The 19,759-nt window shown below is 45.1% G+C and overlaps 1 long non-coding RNA gene across 1 annotated transcript in view; it reads right to left on the bottom strand.

The window, feature by feature from the left end:
* Positions 1-19,759, bottom strand: part of LOC109285856 (uncharacterized) — a 51,664-nt gene that overhangs the window by 10,469 nt on the left and 21,436 nt on the right. The gene's annotated exons all lie outside the window — the stretch shown is intronic.

Raw genomic sequence — 19,759 nt, forward strand, 5'->3', positions numbered from 1 at the left:
TGTGACCAGTGGGGTCCCCCAAGGCTCTGTCCTTGGACCCATACTGTTCAACATCTTCATTAATGATGTGGACACTGGAGTCAGAAGCGGACTGGCCAAGTTCGCCGATGACACCAAACTCTGGGGCAAAGCATCCACACCAGAAGACAGGCGGGTGATCCAGGCTGACCTGGACAGGCTCAGCAAGTGGGCGGATGAGAATCTGATGATGTTCAACGCCGATAAATGCAAGGTTCTCCACCTTGGGAAGAAAAACCCGCAGCATCCTTAATTGCTCGGCAGTACTATGTTGGCTAGCACTATGCAAGAAAGAGACTTAGGGGTCATCACTGACCACAAGATGAACATGAGCCTGCAGTGCGATGCTGTGGCTAGTAAAGTGACCAAAATGCTGGCTTGCATCCATAGATGCTTCTCAAGCAAATCCCGGGACGTCATTCTCCCCTTGTACTCGGCCTTAGTGAGGCCACAGCTGGAGTACTGCGTCCAGTTTTGGGCTCCACAATTCAAAAAGGATGTGGAGAAGCTTGAGAGAGTCCAAAGAGCCACGCGCATGATCAGAGGTCAAGGAAGCAGACCCTACGATGACAAGCTGAGAGCCCTGGGGCTCTTTAGCCTGGAAAAGTGCAGGCTCAGGGGTGATCTGATGGCCACCTATAAGTTTATCAGGGGTGACCACCAGTATCTGGGGGAACATTTGTTCACCAGAGCACCCCAAGGGATGACGACTAGGTCGAATGGTCATAAACTACTGCAAGACCATTTCAGGCTGGACATAAGGAAGAATTTCTTTACTGTCCGAGCCCCCAAGGCCTGGAACAGCCTGCCACCAGAGGTGGTTCAAGCGCCTTCATTGAACACCTTCAAGAGCAAACTGGATGCTTATCTTGCTGGGATCCTATGACCCCAGGTGACTTCCCGCCCTTTGGGCAGGGGGCTGGACTCGATGATCTTCCAAGGTCCCTTCCAGCCCTAATGTCTATGAAATCTATTAAATGTAACAAGGGAGGCTGGCTCTAACATACTCCCCATGCCTCCCCAGTATGCTCCTATTTAGGTGCTTCACAGAAGGTGGCTTCTTTAATTTAGAAAGTGGTGGAATGAGGCTGGAGCCAGTAGGACAGCAACTCTGCCATCTTTACAGTCACCAAACCTGTGGGCCAGTCTAGTGAACAAGTCAGCATTGATTTGCTGTGGGTTATTCCCTACTCCTATGGGATTCTGGAGGGACTGGCATGAGCTGATGGAGAACTCTTAGGGACCTGGCTAGAGGGTCTTGCTCTTCTGCAAACTGTTCACCAGATTTGGAGCAAGGAAGAAATTTATCTCCCAGGTCATATGGGCAAGTATGGAGTGAGACATGTTGCCTTCCTCTGTAGCCTGGGACACAGTCCTCTCCCTAGAATTATCTGAGCATAGTAATCAGCAACTTCTCCGCCATTGCTGTGGCAGGACAATGGCAGGATTTTGTTTTCCCTGCTTTTTGTCTGTTGCATGTTGTAAGGTATTTGGATTTTAAGGGGCTTTGCAGCTGGGAGTATGTAAAGGCTTGGGGTAGACAATGTTTCAGACTCTTTAGGTAAATGGCTGCATGTGAATGCAGACAAGTACAGGACTCAGTGGCCTGGGAAGTACTTACTGGCCAGGAGGGATGGTACCATCAAAGCCATGTTATCAAGAAGACCTGAGTAGGTGAAAAAATTAAGCGCGTGCACAAGTATCTCTTTGCCTCCAATAGCTCCTATGAGCTGTTTGGGTTTGAGAGGTTAGATTCCTGCCATTTCTTGCCCTTAGTCTTCCCAAATGAATAATGAAAAGAAACTTCCAAGTGGACATCTATGAAGCTTCTTTTCTTCCATATACCTGTCCTAGGGCATTACTGGGTTCATTGTAAAGTAACACATTGGAAGAATTTATTTAAATATCTGTAAATAAAATTATTATTACAATGGAATTAATATAATGAATGATTAAAATTGGATTATTATCATTTTGTAATTATAAAGCTTTTGAAAGTGAGAAAACTTGGGAGTAAAGGAAATTTTTCAACTTGAAATGTAGGAGTACAGTTTCCAGTAATACCTGTGTCCCTACCAATTTCTGTGGATTTATAATCGCATTTTCCCCATGGGAGCAACAGGAGAAAGTGACTAATATTCTGTGTGGAACAAGCAGTGACTATAGACGATGTAAGCAAGCTGAAGAAAGAGAAAAATGGCATTTCCTCTAAGTTTCAATTCTAGTCACTTCAGGGTTGCTGTTTATAATGAGATTAGGTGGAGCAGTTTCGGTGAGTTGTGGGATTTTTCAATTGCAATATCCCTTCAAAATTATTTTTCATATGAAAGTTAAGAAACAAGCTTATAAATGTTCAGGAGACCTAAACACCAGTTTGGAAGCGTGTGGAAAAGATTGTAACATAGATCTACAGAAAGCTGTAATTAATTGTCCCAAGTAACCAGGAAGTATGGATAGGAATTGAGAACTAGCTCGTTAAAGCAAAAAGTTGGAGCATTTCAGAGCCTGCCCTTTCCTGAAATAGGCTCAGTGTGTCACATCGCCACCTGCTGTTATTTTCTGTGAGATTGCTGCAGAAAAACATACCAGTAACTTTTATCCACCATTCTGCCTGATTTTCCCAATGAGATAATGGTTGTCTTAATTAGCAAAATATTCTCTCTCAGGAAGCAGTCTTTTTTTCAGAACTCTCCCCCTCTCCCCACCACCCAACCTTACAGAAGGACAATATATTGGACAAAACCAATCAGTGGAGCAATTGAAACAGCAATAATTTAGTGAAACTCAGGCTTTGCTGGAGAGCTTATCTGAGGTCTGTGCAACACTTAGGCCCTCATCATAGGATTAAATGTGACTTAATAAACACGTACATCTGCAGTCAGGAGTTCCTCCCTCTGTGCATAACAGTTATAGGTCCAAACTAGAATCCCTGGGTAGCAGAGGCAGCCTTGGCTGGTGAGGGGTCAGCCTGCTCATGCCAGGTATGAATTTGGCCTTCAGTACTTACAGAAAACTGGGTGGGGAGAGGGACACACACCCTTTTCCATTCCAGGCTTCTGTGTAATAGTTTTTCTGGTTTAGGGGGAAGATAAGGTACGAGCCCCAGCCCCACTCCACCACAAGAGATTAGGTGGAAGGTTAGGTACGAGCATTCTGAGAAGAGCCAATGCTGACTTCCTTCTTGTGCTTATCACTCTTGTTGCCATTTAATTTGGTGCTGCTATTCTTGTCTCACCAGTCAAACTCCTAATTGAATGTCCTTTACTAAAGACATTAAGTGGCAGCAACATCAGGCATCCGCAACATACTACCAGAAATGCACCAAAACAGGGTCATCTGGTTTCTGGGCAGCTGGGCATGTTGTCCCAGCAGGGATCAGACAAGATGCTGGCTGCAGACCAAGAGCTACTTGCCACAAGGGCACCCCCGGACTCCCACACCATACAGGCAACCTAACATACTCCCCAACCCCTGCCGCATGCAGAGCACAGGCAGCTGGGTTCCCCTTCCTCCCTTGGCTCTGTGGCCTTTAGCTCCCTCCCGGCCCCACCCCATCTGCTCCCAGCTGCATGTGCTATATGAACAGGGCCCCCCTTGCTCCCAACCCGTTCCTGGTGCAAAGGCAGCCCAGCTCCCTCATGTAGCACCTGCCTAATTTCCACTCCCAGCCACATGCCTGCCTGCAGTCTGGCTCCTTAATGTCTGGATTGGCTCCTGCCTCTCTCATGAGAAGCTCAGGCCTCTCCTTCACCATGCAGCAAGGGCACCATGGCCCTCTCCCACTGTGCCACCCCTCCCACAGGAGCAGGAGCAGGACCTAGAGGAAGGCAGCGAGCCTGAAGAGCCTGGCTACCACAGCAGGAGCAACAAGAGAGGGGAGAGGGGCAGACATGCCAGGAGCCTGCAAGGCTGCATGCAGCCTGAGCTGCCAGTTGAACAGCCCTACACTAGACAAACTTTATGGTGTCAGGGGAAAAGACCTTTTCCTGTGTCCTGGGTTATGGGCAGGAAATAAATACCATGGGCTGCCTTTCTCCTGACTTGCTTGTTATGTGTGGTGATTTCCTTTGTGCATCTTTCTTCATGCACTGCTTTGCCTAGTCATGGAAGTTTTCCTCTTATTGTCGGTATCATAATCACCCCCCAAACAATCTGTTCCTACTGCGTTGTGTTCTGCAGCAGCTTATGTTACCAGATGAACTTTCCTGCCAACAAAAGTAGAAGCTAGAGAGACAGGGAAATTTCATGCTTGATTTGTTGGATCAGGTTTATGGGGAAAGGACTCCTATTCCTAACCATCAAAGTTATTATAATGCTGCTTGGAAGGTCTCTTTGTGATGCCCTAATGCCCTCTGAGGGTGTCACAGGGCTTATCACTTGGGGTACTGTAGGAATGTGTTTGTTCATTCTGGTGATTTGTTTAACAGAAGAGCAAATGAAAGCCTTTACAGGCAAAGCAAGAAAAAAAAGAATATGGCTACAGAAATGTAGCTCAAGCACAAAAAATGTTGAAGACAGGGAATGAGCAACGCATGAACAAGAGCATTACACTTAGGCAGACCCCAGAATGAAAAATACCTAGGGGTCCTACTTCCAGACGGAATGAGACGTAGTCATTCAGCGTAAAGCATAATTGACATAATAACAAAGGAATACAAGTGTCAAAGATGCAGGTAGCTACTAGTGGGATTTTCAAAGCCTCCCTTAGGTCAGCTATCTGGTTGCTTTTGAAAATTCCTAGGCACCCAAAGAACCTTGTCTGCCTAGGCACCTAAATTCATTTCTAGACTGTCATCAAGGCAGGGCCTTCCTCTGAATACCATGCAACATCACAAAAACTCAGATCTGTGAAAGGTCTGACAAATGTTGAAAATATGCTTTAGGATCTAACCTCAGGAATAGCAAACAGCATTAGAGAAAAAACTGGGGAGTAGAGAGGGAGCTAAAGAATTAGTGGGATTTCAGAGTGGGCCATGCATTCTTTGAATCCCATCTTGTGTTTTGTCAGTGCTAATCAGTTTATCTAGGCTCAAATTTTGCCTTCACATTTACATGCAAAGGTGTCATTTGCTTCAACAGAATTGATAAGTACAATTTATGTGTACAAGAATTATAGTCAGTCTGTCATTTGAAATCTTTCTGAAAAAACAACTCTTCTTTTAATTCTGAATTCCTTTGGCTATACAAGTTTCCCTCTGACCGTTACCTTTCTTCTTGTAATTAATCAACAACTTGTAAAAGGCTTTTTCACAGGGAGAATTTTTTTGTGCTTCTTAAAATCATCATTCTTGCCATACATCATTTTTCTTTGTGCTTTACATCAGATTATAATACAATAATAGATCAGAGGATTTTACTGTAAGTCTCCAGCTGAAACCAGTGATATATTACAACCTCAGATACACAAAGGATTGCAACTGGTATGAGGTTGCTAAACTGGTAGCAAATTCAACTGACAAATTATTGATCACATCCTGAACATCAGAATTTTTAATAGCATAATCTAATCCCTTACATATAGTGACACATGGTAGACATCTGGATTAGCAAAAGGTGGTTTGGCCATACCATTAACAAAATAAATCAGAGCTTATTGAGGTGATATCATCTAGTAATGGTTGAATAAAAAGGTTCAACTGCTCGTAGATCTTTATTAGACAACACTGAAGTAGTGGCCTGTTACAAGAAAGGAGCACCAGAGGAGGGTTGCACAAATTTCTGTGAGATACAAGATGTCACCCATGTCTAATGCACTAACCGGGATCAGCCACTTCATAGCAGCTTCTTTTATCCTTTGTTAGAATATTTAGTTCTTTCTATTATCTTCCTTTTTTACATATGTTTTAATTCTTAATCTCACCATTAGCTCTCCTCCCCTTATCAAGACAAGTTTTCCACAGGATCCTACCCTGTATGGCTTTACTCTGTTGCAGTAAATAACCACTTTCAGTTTTCCTCATGCATGCACTGTCCTACCTGTTCATGACCAGGGACAGCAGGGCAGGCCCTATGAGGAGAGGCTATGGGACCTGAACCTGTTCAGCCTCCACAAGAGAAGGCTGAGGGGGGATCTAGTGGCCTGTTACAAACTAGTCAGAGGGGACCAGCAGGCATTGCGGGAGTCCCTGTTCCCCCGAGCACTACCAGGAGTGACAAGAAATAAGAGTCACAAGCTGGCAGAGGGTAGATTCAGACTAGACATCAGGAGGCGCTACTTCACAGTCAGGGTGGCTAGGATCTGGAACCAACTTCCAAGGGCAGTGGTGCTGGCTTCTACCCTGGGGGGCTTTAAAAGGAGGCTGGATGAACACCTTGCCGGGGTTGTTTGACCCCAGTACTCTTTCCCGCCATGGCAGGGGGTTGGACTTGATGATCTGCTTAGGTCCCTTCTGACCCTACCTACTATGAAACTATGAAACCTATACTAGGAGGTCACAAAGTAAACAGCTCTTACATAGCTACCAGCTCCTAGAGCGTCCATGGTTCCAGTTGCTTGTTGGGCCTGAATATACCTATGCTCCCTAACTTGAAGATATAGTATTCTTTCTGTGGCTTCACCAAACCCTGTACTTCATATACATCCTTGTTTGATAATTGCTTACAACCTAACCTTACAATTAAGGCAATGAATACCACTCCTAATGCTGCCTGGAGAGTTACAAAGCCCACTGATATCATACATACCCATGGATATTCTCCAGCACTGGATACCAGTTCCTACCATAGGACATTGCTGAGCATTTCTGTATTTCTCTAAATACATCAACTCTTGTCTTAAGGATACCAAATGTTCTGAGTGCTTCCTTATTAAGGCCTCTACATTTAAAAGGAATGGCAGCATGACTCAGCATAGCTGAACCTATGTGGGTAGGGCAGCCCTGGTGTAAAGGGTAGCAGCAGATCTGTGGGCCTTCTGTGGAGGGACTGGATCCGTCACGTTGTCCCTTATCTGGATGACCACTAGGGACTAAGCAAAACCTTTGTCAATGATAGTAGCAGATTCTAGTCCCACACAGAAAGTGTTCAAATCATGAAATTGTTATAAAAACTCAGGTACTTGAGACACAAAACTACCGCCTCCCTATGATCAGAACTTCTTTGCCAGCTTAGACACAGAATTCACAGACAGTAACAATTTTCTTACTGATTACCATGTATACCAAGTCAAGATACAATCACATTTCCCAATGATCCTCTATTCCCTCTTAGCAGGTAAAGCATTACTACCACCTAAGTTAGAAAAAGAGGCAAGATACATCTCTATAACCCAGCTTTTTACTGGTTTATAGACCCAAAGCATAAAAAGCGGCACCTGTCTCTGTGCCTATCTAGCTACCTGCAACAGAACAATACAAATTTTCACCTATACCAGGAAAGGAAGACACAGGGGGGAAGAAGATGCCAGCATGCAGGCTGACAGCAGATTGTCTTGATTTGCAAATGTCTTCCTGAAGATTCCTCCTGCTTACACCCAATATTTATATTTGGGTTATAAATAAATATTCTGATTGGTGCTATTCAGATTTCTTTGTTTCACTGAAACTTTGGGAACTGGACTGAACCAGTTTCCCTGCGGACTTCACATGATAGAAATCATAGAAATTAAGGGCTGGAAGGGACCTCAAAAGATCAAGTCCAGCCCCTCTGCTGTGGGCAGGAATACGGCTGAGATCAAATGATTCCAGCAAGGTGTCTGTCCAGTCTCCTCTTGAAGACTTCCAAGGTTGGGGACTGCACCACCTCCTTGGGAAGTCTATTCCAGTTTCTGGTCACCCTTACCTTAAAAAAGTTCTTCTTACATCTAACCTGAAACCATCCACTAACAGTTTATGGCCATTGCTCCTTTCCTCTGCTGGGGCACCCTAGTGAACAGTTTTTCTCCTAGCTCCTGATATTCACCCCTTACATACTTATGGATGATCACCAAGTTCCCCCTCAGTCTTCTCTTCCCCAGGCTGAACATTCCCAGATCCCTTAGTCTTTCCTCATAAGGTTTGTCCTCCAGGCCTTTAATCATTCTTGTTGCACTTCTCTCGACCCTTTCAAGATTTTCCATGTCTTTTTTGAAGTGCAGCAGCCAGAACTGTACACAGTACTTCAGCTGGGGTCTCACCACACCAAGTGGAGAGGAAGCATCACTTCCTTAGCCCTGCTCGCAATGCAACAGCTAATGCATCCCAGTATGCTATTAGCTCTGTTGACTACAGCATCTCACTGGAGGCTCATGTTCATCCTGTGATCAGCCGTAACTTTGAGGTCCTTTTCAGCCATCGTGCTGGCCAGGACATCTCCTTCTAACCTATATTCATGTTGCAGGTTACTTCTCCCCAGATGAAGTACCCTGCATTTATCCTTATTGAACTGCATCCAGTTCCACTCTGCCCACCTTTCCAGCTTGTACACATCTGCTTGGATCTACATCCTATCCCCTAGCATGACCACTTTTCCCCATAACTTAGTATCATCTGCAAACTTGGCCAGGATATTTTCCACATCCTTATCTAAATCATTGATAAAGATGTTGAACAGTATGGGGCCAAAAATTGAACCCTGCAGGACACCACTGGCTACCTCCCACCAAGATGATACAGACCAGTCCACTAATACTCTCTGAATTCAACCCCCTTAGCCAGTTCCCAACCCACATGACTGCAGACTCTTCCAGTTCCCAATCCCCCAATTTTTTTATTGTCATGGGTGACCATATAGAAGGCCTTTTTAAAATATGACATCAACTGTGTCTCCCACATCTAAGCAGTTCATTACTGGATCGTAGTAGGAGACGAGTCACAAAACCATGTTGGCTATCCTTCAGCATCATGCCTTCTGCCAGTCTCTCACAAATGGACTTCTTGATATTTTTTTCCAAAATGTTACCCAGCATCAAGGTCAAACTGACTGGCCTATAGTTTCCCAGATCCTCCCTCCTCCCCTTCTTAAAGACTGGCACCACACTGGCCCTTTTCCAGTCTTCCAGGACCTCTCCTGAGCACCACAAGTCTTCAAATAACTTTGCCAATGATCCCACAATGATTCCAGCCAATTCCCTCAGCACACTTGGGTGTAGTCCATCTAGTCCTGCCAACTTGAAGACATTCAGCTTCCTCACCATTTTGACACTGCTCTTTCGTTGTTGTCGGCTATAGGTGCTATAAGGCTTATGCCCTTTCCAGAATGATGTCTTCTCCCCTGCTTTACTTGGGCAAAGGGTTTTATATTGTCCCTAGACCCCTCTCAGTTGTTAGAATCTTGCCTGCCATTACTTCGATGTTTTTATTGAAAGATTTTATTTCTGTGGGAGAATGGACTAAAAAAACCTCAAAAAGCAGATAAATTCCACGCTGACCTAATGGTACTAAAAATGGAGCTCCACCATTCCCTACACCCCAGCCTTATCCCTCCTCAGCCCTGATATTCTTTTCAGGGCATTCAAAAAGGAAAAAAAAAAAGAAAAAAAGTTAAAACTAAACAGTTCTTCGTTGCTCCAGTAGCTATAATCTGGCTCTGATCTATGATAGTTCACTGGGGTCAGTTGGCTTCTTGCCGCTACTCCCCAGCCCTGCTTCTTTGCTGTCAATCCTCACTTACCTGGCTCCAGTGAGTCACCTGTTTGCGGTGGGAGCTCACCCTCTCATTGCCATTGCTGCCTCAGGGTTCCTCCATTCCCCATTCACCCTCTCTGCTAAACTGGTTTTCTGCCTCACTCTTGGCTGGATGGTTTTGAGCTGGGAGTTCCCATCTGTGCTGTGTTTCTCAATGCCAGGCTCTCCCCTGGGCTGCCCCTCTCCAGGACTAGAAATAGGCAGCACGGCGTGTCGTGGACCAATCTGGAGCTGGCATTCGCTTCAGAAGTGTGTGTTCCAGCTGTTTGTGTCTCCTGTGGTCCTTGGATCTTTCAAGGTAAATGCTGAGAAAGGGGTTTTTCCTGCAGCAGATCCCTTTCTGCAGCTTCTCTTCTCCTTACAGTTGGCAATCGCCCCCCTCCCATTCCCCCACATCTGTCCAGTATCCGACCAGGTGGGCAACCATCATTTCCATGCAGGAACACCAATGCAAAGTATTTAATAAAGAGTTCAGCTTTCCCCTGGCTGTCTGTTTTTAGCTGTCCCATCAGCTTTGGCAAGGGCCCTACATTTCCCTTGGTCTTTCTCCTGCTTCCCATATACTTAAGAAGAAGTTATTGTCCTTGATTTTGGTTGCCAACCTGGTCTTGGTTGCTGCCCTTGCCTTCCTTATCCTCTCCCTACAAATATGGGCTGTACTTGTTGTGACAAAAGGAGCCAACTCACAACCCAGTTGGGAGACCAGCCTGCTCCTTTTGTCCTTAGGCCAACTGCCTATCTCTTTCACCTGCCATGCCTTGATGTCCTATTGTTTTGATGTTAATAGGCTGGAGGCTGCCTTTCAATCCACCATTGATGGTAAGGGCCTAATGAGCACGCTCCAACCAGCCCTACATGTGTCCCATACCTCACAGATGTTTCCTCCAGCTAGGAAGCACTGGGACTCCAGCTCTGGAGTCTCACGTGGGAATCTCACTCCCCACCAGAGCTCAAAGTCTTAGCATCCTTGCAAATGTTTCCAGGCCTAGCATCTGGCCTCCCTACAGGTGCACACACCAGGCCTTCCATATCCAGCCTAGCACCTAGCCTCCAGTTGAGTGGCTCACACTGGGCCTTGTCAACTGCCTCCTCTAGCCCGGGGCCTCACCACTGCACCCCACAACACTTCACCCCACCACTTGGGCTGCTTAATTGCTTCATCTCCAGAGCCTCACAACTATGCTCTACATCTCAAATGCCTCTCACAACACCACCCCAATTCTGGGCCTCACTATTCTGCCCCCTCTCAGGCCCACACTACTCCACCTACCATTTGGATTCAGGGTTGACCACTCCCATAGGCTCCGTGACACTCTGCTTGCCATGCCTGGCCCACCACTCCACACTCTCACTCAGGGTCGAAGTAAAGCACTTCTGCAGGCTCAGGTAGCACTCTCCTGCTGTGCCTGGCCCACCTCTAGGATCTACCACCCTACACAGCTCAGGTGCAGCTACTTCGTATGCCTGGCCCTGGGCTGCTCCCAAAATCCACCTGAAGGTTGGGGCAGGGGTTTAGGTGCCCTAACCCACCTTACACTGGGATGTTCCTCAAACTTGGCATTTAAGTGGTCCTGCCCCACCACAGGCAGGACCTCCAGGCCTTCCTATCCCGTCAGGCTACAGTTTCAGGTCTTGTCCAGAACCAATGAGGCCTCCTCCTTCCCCATAGCCTCACCCTTAGCTCCAAGGTGTTGTGGGAGCAGCTTAGCCTGATGTTGCCTCCTCAGGCCCTCCACACAGACTGCCCTGCTCTTATACCAGAGCTCTTCCAAGATGGCCACCCTCATCAGGCACCTGGAGGCTGGCTGCTCCAGACCTTAAAGTGATGGAGCCCTGAAGCTGCTCCGTCACACTTGTTTATTCCTCCTTGGTGACTACTTCTTGTTTCCACTGTCTGTAAGCTCCCTTTTTCTTTTTAAAGCACCCCTTGACTCCTCCTGAAAATGCAGTTTCCATCAGTTCTCTGGAAAATTCCAGATCCAGCTCCTCTCCTGGTGTGGCAGTCTGTAGTAGACATCTACTATCATGTCCCTTTCTCCTCATCCCCCCAGTTAGCCCATTAGTTGGGGTCTGTGTCCTTGAGAAAAGTCCAGTTTTGGGAGGGAGAACATCTTCTATTTTTCCCTCACCATCTGGGAATGCTACTTGCCATGTTTTGTTTCTTTTACTTTGCTGAATAGACCAATTGTAACATACAAACCAAAATATGAATTGCTACTTCTAGCTGCTGTTACACACCTTTCCAAAAAGAGTTATTCATTCTTGGCCTAGTCTAATATTAAAGGCTTGATAAACAGATTTTTATTCTACTTTCTCAAGCTATTTCTTGTGATTTAAGCAAGCTCATTGATTGTTGATAGTATACCAGCTTAAGCCCATATGATTCATAACTCCACCTTTTGCTAGGTCCCTAGTCTTCACTAGTCTGTGTGGTCTGTCAGTCACTGATCATGGCTATAGCCTACAAGATGGCACAGTACTGCCACCCAGTCAGTTCTTGCCTCCACTGCAGTGACTGCAAGGGCTGATCATCAGGCAGCAGAGGTCTCTCAGTCAGCCCTCGCTACCCCAAGTGGCTTGCAGGCAGTGCCATCAGCTGTTCCCTCGAAAGTAAAGGCTGACGGAGTTACAAGGGCTGGACAGGAAGTAGATACCAGCTGATCAATCCTTTCCGTTATGAGTGGCTTGCAGGCAACAACAGCTGATGGAGCTGCAGCTACTGCTGCAGCAAGGGCTGATTGGGCAGCAAAGACTGCTGGATCAACCCTTGCTGGTAAGCCTGTCATTGAGCCTGTTCCACCCACTGGTGGGTTTCCCTAGGCAAAGGGGGAGATAAGAAGCCTCCCTATATAGCTCCATGGCCGGAGATGGGGCCTTTGTAGTGACTTTATGGCTCTTCGAGGAACTTTGCATGTGCACAAGCCCAGGATGGCCTCTTTATGGAGTGCTACAAACTTTAGGGGTGTCGAAGGTCTAAGTGCCCACCGTACAAAGGCAAGAAAAGGGAGAGTAGAGCAACATTCTACAGGACTGTCTTGCATTTCACCTGCATTATAGTTCATCTTTATAGCTCTTCGAAGCTTCTTAAAAGATTGATTTGTGGATTATTATATTTAACAGGCAAGATTAAAATGAAAGGAGTGGTTTGCATGTCCCCAGGACTGGAATCTGATATTTCCACGGCCAGGCTCAACTTGAGCTTCTTCAACATGACTGCATAAGTGCATGCATGACTACAGAGAGCTGGAAGACCTTTAGGGCCCATTAGGGTCTATGCAATTGGGCATTGTATCCCATCAAAAATGCTTGCTCTTTCCCATTGTTCTATGCTAAATTTAAAAACTTGCTTTACAGAGTACATAATCCCTGTGAATTCTACTGTAAAGGCACATTTTAAACTAAATGTTGGAAGCAGCAGAAACATTGCAAGTGATAAGAAAGTGTTTAGTCTTCTGGCCTGATTGCAGATGAACTATAAAGATGATTGTATCTTTTCTTGGTGAATTAGAAGCGAGGAGAATGAACGAGCTCCTAAAAATAAAGTGAAAAATCTCTGAACTCACAGAAAATACAGCCCTTTGGCAAAGCAAAAACAATCCCATCTGTGTTTCCAAGACTCAGATCTTAATTAAATACAGACATCCCTGTGTTTACTGTAAATGGACATCTTTTGCTGCAGCAAAACAATATGTTAATTCAATGAAAAATAATCTAAACGCTCCCATCAAATTAACTCCATGACATTTGCTACCTGCTGAAGCTCTTTAAAGGATAGGGTTTCTTTACTGTTACACATAGCACCTATTTTTTAATTAGCTCTATTATGCATATTAACAGCTTTGTGCACAGTGATGCAGGGGATGTGATGCAGTTTGACTTCTATACAGTATATTTATCAAAATGCCAGAGCCCAAGTTGCAAATCTTACAGCATAGCTCCAATATGAATAAAAGGTTTCTTTAATATGGGTGGTTGCTTTACTCTACAGAGGCTTACTTTTGTTGTAGCTAAGCTTTGTGAATAAATTTTGACTAATACAATGCATTAAGACTCATGTTGCAAATAAGCCAGAACAACGGAAAATAACCATTTACATCCATATGTTTAACTGGAATTAAGGAACCTTTTTTGGAATGATAGTCTGAAATAATGAAAATCAAACATTGATTTAACATAAACTATTTGATGGGGAGACAGGAAAACAAAATACTTTAACTCAACAGGGCATAGTTTACAGAAGTTAAGCAGCCCCAATTACAATTATAGCTGGAATTGAGCCAGAAAGTTCAGATGATAATTTGAATCCAAATTTTCCCAAAGTTTGGGGTGGAGTTTGAATTTGTATTGTAGTTTGGGTCCATTACAAAGAAAAAATTGGATCTAGGTTTTGAAGCTGTGCTTTCCCATAGTGCAGATCATGTCAAAGCAGGGTTTCAGCTTCAGTCCTAGACTTATGTTAGAGAGAGAACAGTTTATAACATAAAAAAAAGGAGACAGAACATACCAGGTTGATACGCTATAATACCATTGTTTTATAGTTGATTGCATGGATGCGGTATACCTGTTTTCTTTTCTAATATTTGGTCTTTGAATGTAGTGACTAAGAGCTTGTATGGACATTGCATACCGTCATGGTTGCAAAAATATCCGGAAGATCTGCCATTTCCTTTTGCTTCCAAATCTGGATGGCACTCAGGCCATGAGAATATAGAAAATGTGTGGTTGTTTAGCCAAAGGTTGATGCAGAACTAAAGAACCAAGCCACGGAAGGCAGAGCTACCCCTGGCTTGTGGAATGCCGAGTGAACGACGAAGCACAGCACTGCCACCATTGAAAATTCAGTACAGAAAAATACTTCTGGAATGCACATGTGATTAATCGTTCTGTATTCATTGTTCAGTAGCTTAGATCAATAATGCTACAGCAAAGATTCTTAATGAACTGAAACAAAACAGAACACACATTCACAAGAGCATTGCAATTTGAGAGCACGTATTTCCCAGTTGAGAATGAAGGTCAGTCATAAATTACAGCTCTGCATCCCCTGCCAGGGCTTGTGTTCACTCTCACTCCCTCTCCTTCTCTTTTGGCAGTTCAGGGATCCTTTGATATTTGAGCCCAGCACATCTTAGCACATCTGATCCTGATCAAGTTTTATGGCAAGGGTAACTGTTCACCTCCCTGAGGCAGCAATTTTGAGAAGAGAGAGAAAAAGAAACAAAGCGGGGCGGGACACAACACATTCTTGTTTCTCCTCAACATTTTCTAACTTAGCCCAGAGCAGTCACATTTTAATATCAAGCTTTTTTTGCTGCTACCAAAGCCAGGTGTCCTTCAGGGCTAAATTATTGCTACTACAGACAGTTGTCCGGAGTGCTGCAGTATAGTGCAGGCATCATTAACTTCCTATTGGAGACTGACAATAAGTCTTGCAGGCTTTACTGGCTGGACTGTGATCCCAAATTTGATTCCCTTAATTTAGCAGCCTGTTGCAATATCTCCCAGGTTACGTCTGTCTTTGCAGAGAGAATCAACCTGTAGCAGGAAAAAATCCCTCAAATATTCTCTCCTCGGTCAGATCTGACCTCTTAAGGAGCCTTAATTCTCTGCAAGGTGGGTGTACCAGATATTCTTGATGGAACTGATGCCTTGTTATTTAGCTCAGTACAGGACTGAGGCACACGCTTATTATTAGAAACTACATTTCCTTGACCATTTTTTTTAAATCCAGCGGCACATAACTTCAATATATGATGCAGTGGGATGGATAGGTTCCTCTCTGCTTCATGCCTTGTGTACGCATTTGCACTTATGCAGAATGGATGTAAAATGCTGCCTGTGCTATGCTTGAGAACAAGAATCTCATTCAGCTGCACTTGCCATCCCTTTGCCCAGATGTCTATGGTTACACCCAGGGTGAGGCAGAAGAGAAGGAGGCTCAACCTGAATGGGTGTACCAAGGATTGAGAGATTGTTAACAGCATTTCTACCTGTGCCAGATAAAATGAAGTAATTAATGAGGTAATCAAATCCCATGCTTCCTACAAGGCCAGGAGGAACTGACCTTAGGGCAAAGTACAGACTGTCAAAAAGACCAAGGCTGAATAAATTAAGTCCTTGCAAATTAGTTTAAGCTGCAGAGATTAAACTGAGAAACAACTGGACACACATTCACTTTTGATTCAGGACATGCAGCCACATGCCTGCCATAACTCAGGCCAGAAGCTGGGAGCAGCTAGGAGAGCATGGCTCTCTGGCACATAGCCAGCATGAGATGTGTTTTCGCTTCCTCTTCCTGCTGCCCCCGAGGTTTCTGGGATTTGCAGTCTAGAATCACAGTTGCATGACTCTACAGAGTTGCTCATCACTTTCTCTTCCTGTTTCCAGGTGCCTCTGGGATTGGTAGTCCACAGTCGCAGCCAGCAATAAGTTTTTAATGGGGCAGAGCAACTCCACACTCAGGGGAAGGGAAGTTTAACTCCTCTCCCTGGCCCCAGACCCCAGCCAGGGTTTGCCTGGCAGGGGAGGGAGTCCCTGCCTCCCTCCCTGCTCCCCAGACAGCCCAGCCCAGCCCAGGTCTGGAAAGCATGCTGGGGGCCTGTGATTTAATTTGAACCAAGAAAGGATCTGGGACAAAAGTTTCATAAACTTGTTTGACCTAAATCAGTTAAGTCTGATATCGGTTATCTTAAAGCAGTTTTAGCCATTGTGAAACTGTTTTATGTTCACTGAACTTTTGTTCTGTTACAGTTTTAAACCAGTTTCTAATGATTTAAACTTGTTTATGTGTAACTTCTGTCCCTAGCCCATGGGTGTTCAATCTGGGGCTACAAAAAGCTGTCAGGGTAGCAACCAGAGCCGTCCCTTGGGGGGAAGTGAATTGGGGTGACCGCCCCAGGCCCTGCACTTTGGGGGGCCCCACAGACAATGCCATACAGGCCCCAAGGACAGTGCCATTGGGATGTGCTAAGAGTGCCACCACTCCATAAGGCCACTGCGCACCGCTGGCTTTGCACTCCGGCTGCTCGCCACCCTCCGACCCCACTCCGTGCACAGGCCCCACACAGGCTGATATGCCCCAGGCCCTGCACACCCCTAGGGGCAGCTCTGGTAGCAACCATCTTGTCCTTCTCATATGGAAAGGATTTCCTTGCTGAGACTCCTGGCATATTGTAAAATGGTAAGGCAGAAAAGGAGCTGGCTCCGAGACAGTCAGACATACCAGAGATACAAGGAAATCTGAGCTTACCGTTAAGGCTTTGTGTGAGGATATGAGCTGGATGAAGCCGAGGTATGTAGGAAAGAAGCTAAACAGTAGCAGCTATTAAACTTATACCAATGGGGGCTTTTAGACTTGTAAACAATGCTGGTTTGATGCAGGTCAGCTAAATGGCATAGCCATTCAAGTAACCTGGCAAACCTGCTAATGAACCATTTTATAGGGCCAAATGTTTAACTCTTATCAGAACTTCCACTGCAGTCCCACATAAAAGTTGAGTGAGGACCACAGGCATAACAGCTAGAGCTGTGCAAAGCTTTGGTCCCTGACTCGATTCGGCAGATTCAGCCCGATTTGGTGGCTGAATCTCTGAATTCAAATTGAATCAGAGGACCCTTTAATCTCTCCAAATTGAATTGGAACCCTCCGAATCGATTCAGAGAGATTCAGAAAGATTTGGCAATTCAGACATAGAGCCAGCTTTAAATGTTTTTTCTACATACCTCTAGGTAGCAGGTGGCTAATGATCACTGCAATGCTGGGGCGCATGGAGTGTCCCACAGAAGCGCAAGGGTCTCCCCAGCGTGCTCAGCAGCAGACCCGGAAGTGGACCAGAAGCACTTCTGATCTACTTCCAGGTTCACTGCCAAGCACATGGAGGGGCCCCCTGCACTCCTGTGGGATGCTCTATGCGCCCCAGCATCACAACCATCATGAGCCATGCTGCTACCTCAAGGTATGCAGAAAAAACTTTTACAGCTGCGTCTACGTCCAAATCGCTGATTCTCTGAATCAGCCTCGATTCTTCAGATTTGGATTCGGCCGAATCGAATCAGGGACAGTGATCCAAATTAATGGAGTTCTTGACAGCACAGGACTTCAAACCAATGGCAAGGAGGCCAAGACAGTTGGAGATCTTGTTCCGCTGCAGCCTCGTCTGCTGTTGTAGCTGCTGAGATTCTAATATTTTCTTCTGTCTGCTCCGCTGTTGAAGACTTGTAGACCCATGGCTGGGGGCTGGACAGGTTTACTATAATGGTGACCTGTACTCACCTTGTCACAGCACCTGCAGAGAATATATGTGGCTTTTCAGGAGGGAAAGCATTGCCATCTACTGTCCTTACCACATCCTGGTGGTGCTGTCACTGCTTGGTCTGCAACTGCTTACCCATCAGAGTTACCCCTGCTTATTTCGCAGCTAACCTTCCCTGAAAGTTATTCCTCTATCCACCACCTGTGGACACGCTGGGTAGCAGATCAGCTGTGCTGCCAGCCAGCCATCTTCAGACCCACAGATCAGATAATCATGGAAAACAAGCATCCTTGACTGTGACGGGTTGCCGAAGATTCAAAGGCTACTTTACTGGTCATGACCCAGGATTTTGTCTTGTAAAACTTCATGGAACGGACCTTAAATACTACTGGCTTGAAAAATAAAACTACCTATAACAAATGCTATCTGAGATCTGATGGAGTCAGTCTGCTTCCAAAAAAAAGGATAAACTGGATTCACTCATTTCAGAAGCCAGCCGTCTAGATTTTGCTCCCTTTGAGCCAGTAGAGGGAGCACAAGACAATGAAGGAGCTGTGCGCTGATGCAGACATTGAGGCCAGCACAGGGGCTTAAATGGCAAACATTTCAGAAGCAGAACTCTCTTTTACTTTAGTCTTCTTCTTATGTATCAAACCAATTATTTTAATTGTTTAATTTAATTGTTTTCCTCTCAACACTGCCTCTGTTCAGGTCTGCTACTGCACAGACAGGGAAGTGAATAAAATAAAACAATACAGGCTTTTGCTCTGTAAGAGACCAAGGATAAAAAAAAATTGATGGGCCAGATTTTGCTTTCAGCTATACTAGGGGGAAACCAGAGTGACTGGACTGAAATCTGAACTTTTACTTCAGCTTTACACTGAGAGAACTGAGATCAGAACCTGGTTTAGTTGGCGCTTGCAGCGTTAGAAAGGAGGAAATGTAGGTGAAGATGGTTCATTTTCAAGATTCTTATGGGACATGATGAGCAAGAAAAAAAAGAGGAAATGCTAACTAAAGCAGTGATTTCCATGCAGCCCAAGGACCTAAGTTGAGACAGCTGGCTGTATTGCTCAGTTTAAGTTTTGTTTTATGGAGGCAATAGATAATTTTGCTGAGTCAAACCTTCACACAAACACAGCTATTCCTTACCAGAGCTATCAAATACACACATAAAATGACAGGGACACACACACCTGTGCACATACAAACAGAGAAAGCTTGAAAAAGATATGGGATTAATTTTCTTAGTGTTTGTGCTTTTTTAGTCTCAGTGTTCTTTGCTTCTGATGCCAGCAGTTTTCATTAATGCAGAGGGAGAATAACTCACCTTTGTTGGTAGGAAGCAATAAAAAAAAAAAAAAATCAAAGTAAGTTTAAAATCAGTGACACTCTTCAGGCAAGATACAGGTATTCCCTGGACATTTGAAAGATACAGTCCTGAGTCAAGGATGCTATGCAATCTAAGGAACATTTGAGTAACATAGTGAGTTTAATATCAGGCAAATGGTATCAACCTGACAGCCCTGAACATTGAAATTCTCTGTTCAGAGGCAATGCTACCTCACAAGAGTCACACTATAGGGAGTCTAAGATCAGTAGACCCCTCAGAACCTTATTTGATTCCTGATGAAATTCCCTAAATGCAGGAAGAATGCAGCTCTGACAATGCTTGATTTCAGACAGTTAGGGCCCAGTCCCAGAAAATGCTGAGCACTTTGGCAGAATGCTCAACTTCAAACATTCAAAAACACCTGAAGACAAGGTAAAATTAATAAATGTGAGGGTCTTTCTATTTGCCTCCTGGGTTTTTGAGCCTCTGGGGTTCATATTAAGTGTTCTTCTAAAACCACAGTTGCCCAACTTCTAAGCCCCTGGGAGCCAGAC

The sequence above is a fragment of the Alligator mississippiensis genome, chromosome 5 (genome assembly GCF_030867095.1).
Source record: "Alligator mississippiensis isolate rAllMis1 chromosome 5, rAllMis1, whole genome shotgun sequence".
Taxonomy (NCBI): Eukaryota; Metazoa; Chordata; order Crocodylia; family Alligatoridae; genus Alligator; species Alligator mississippiensis.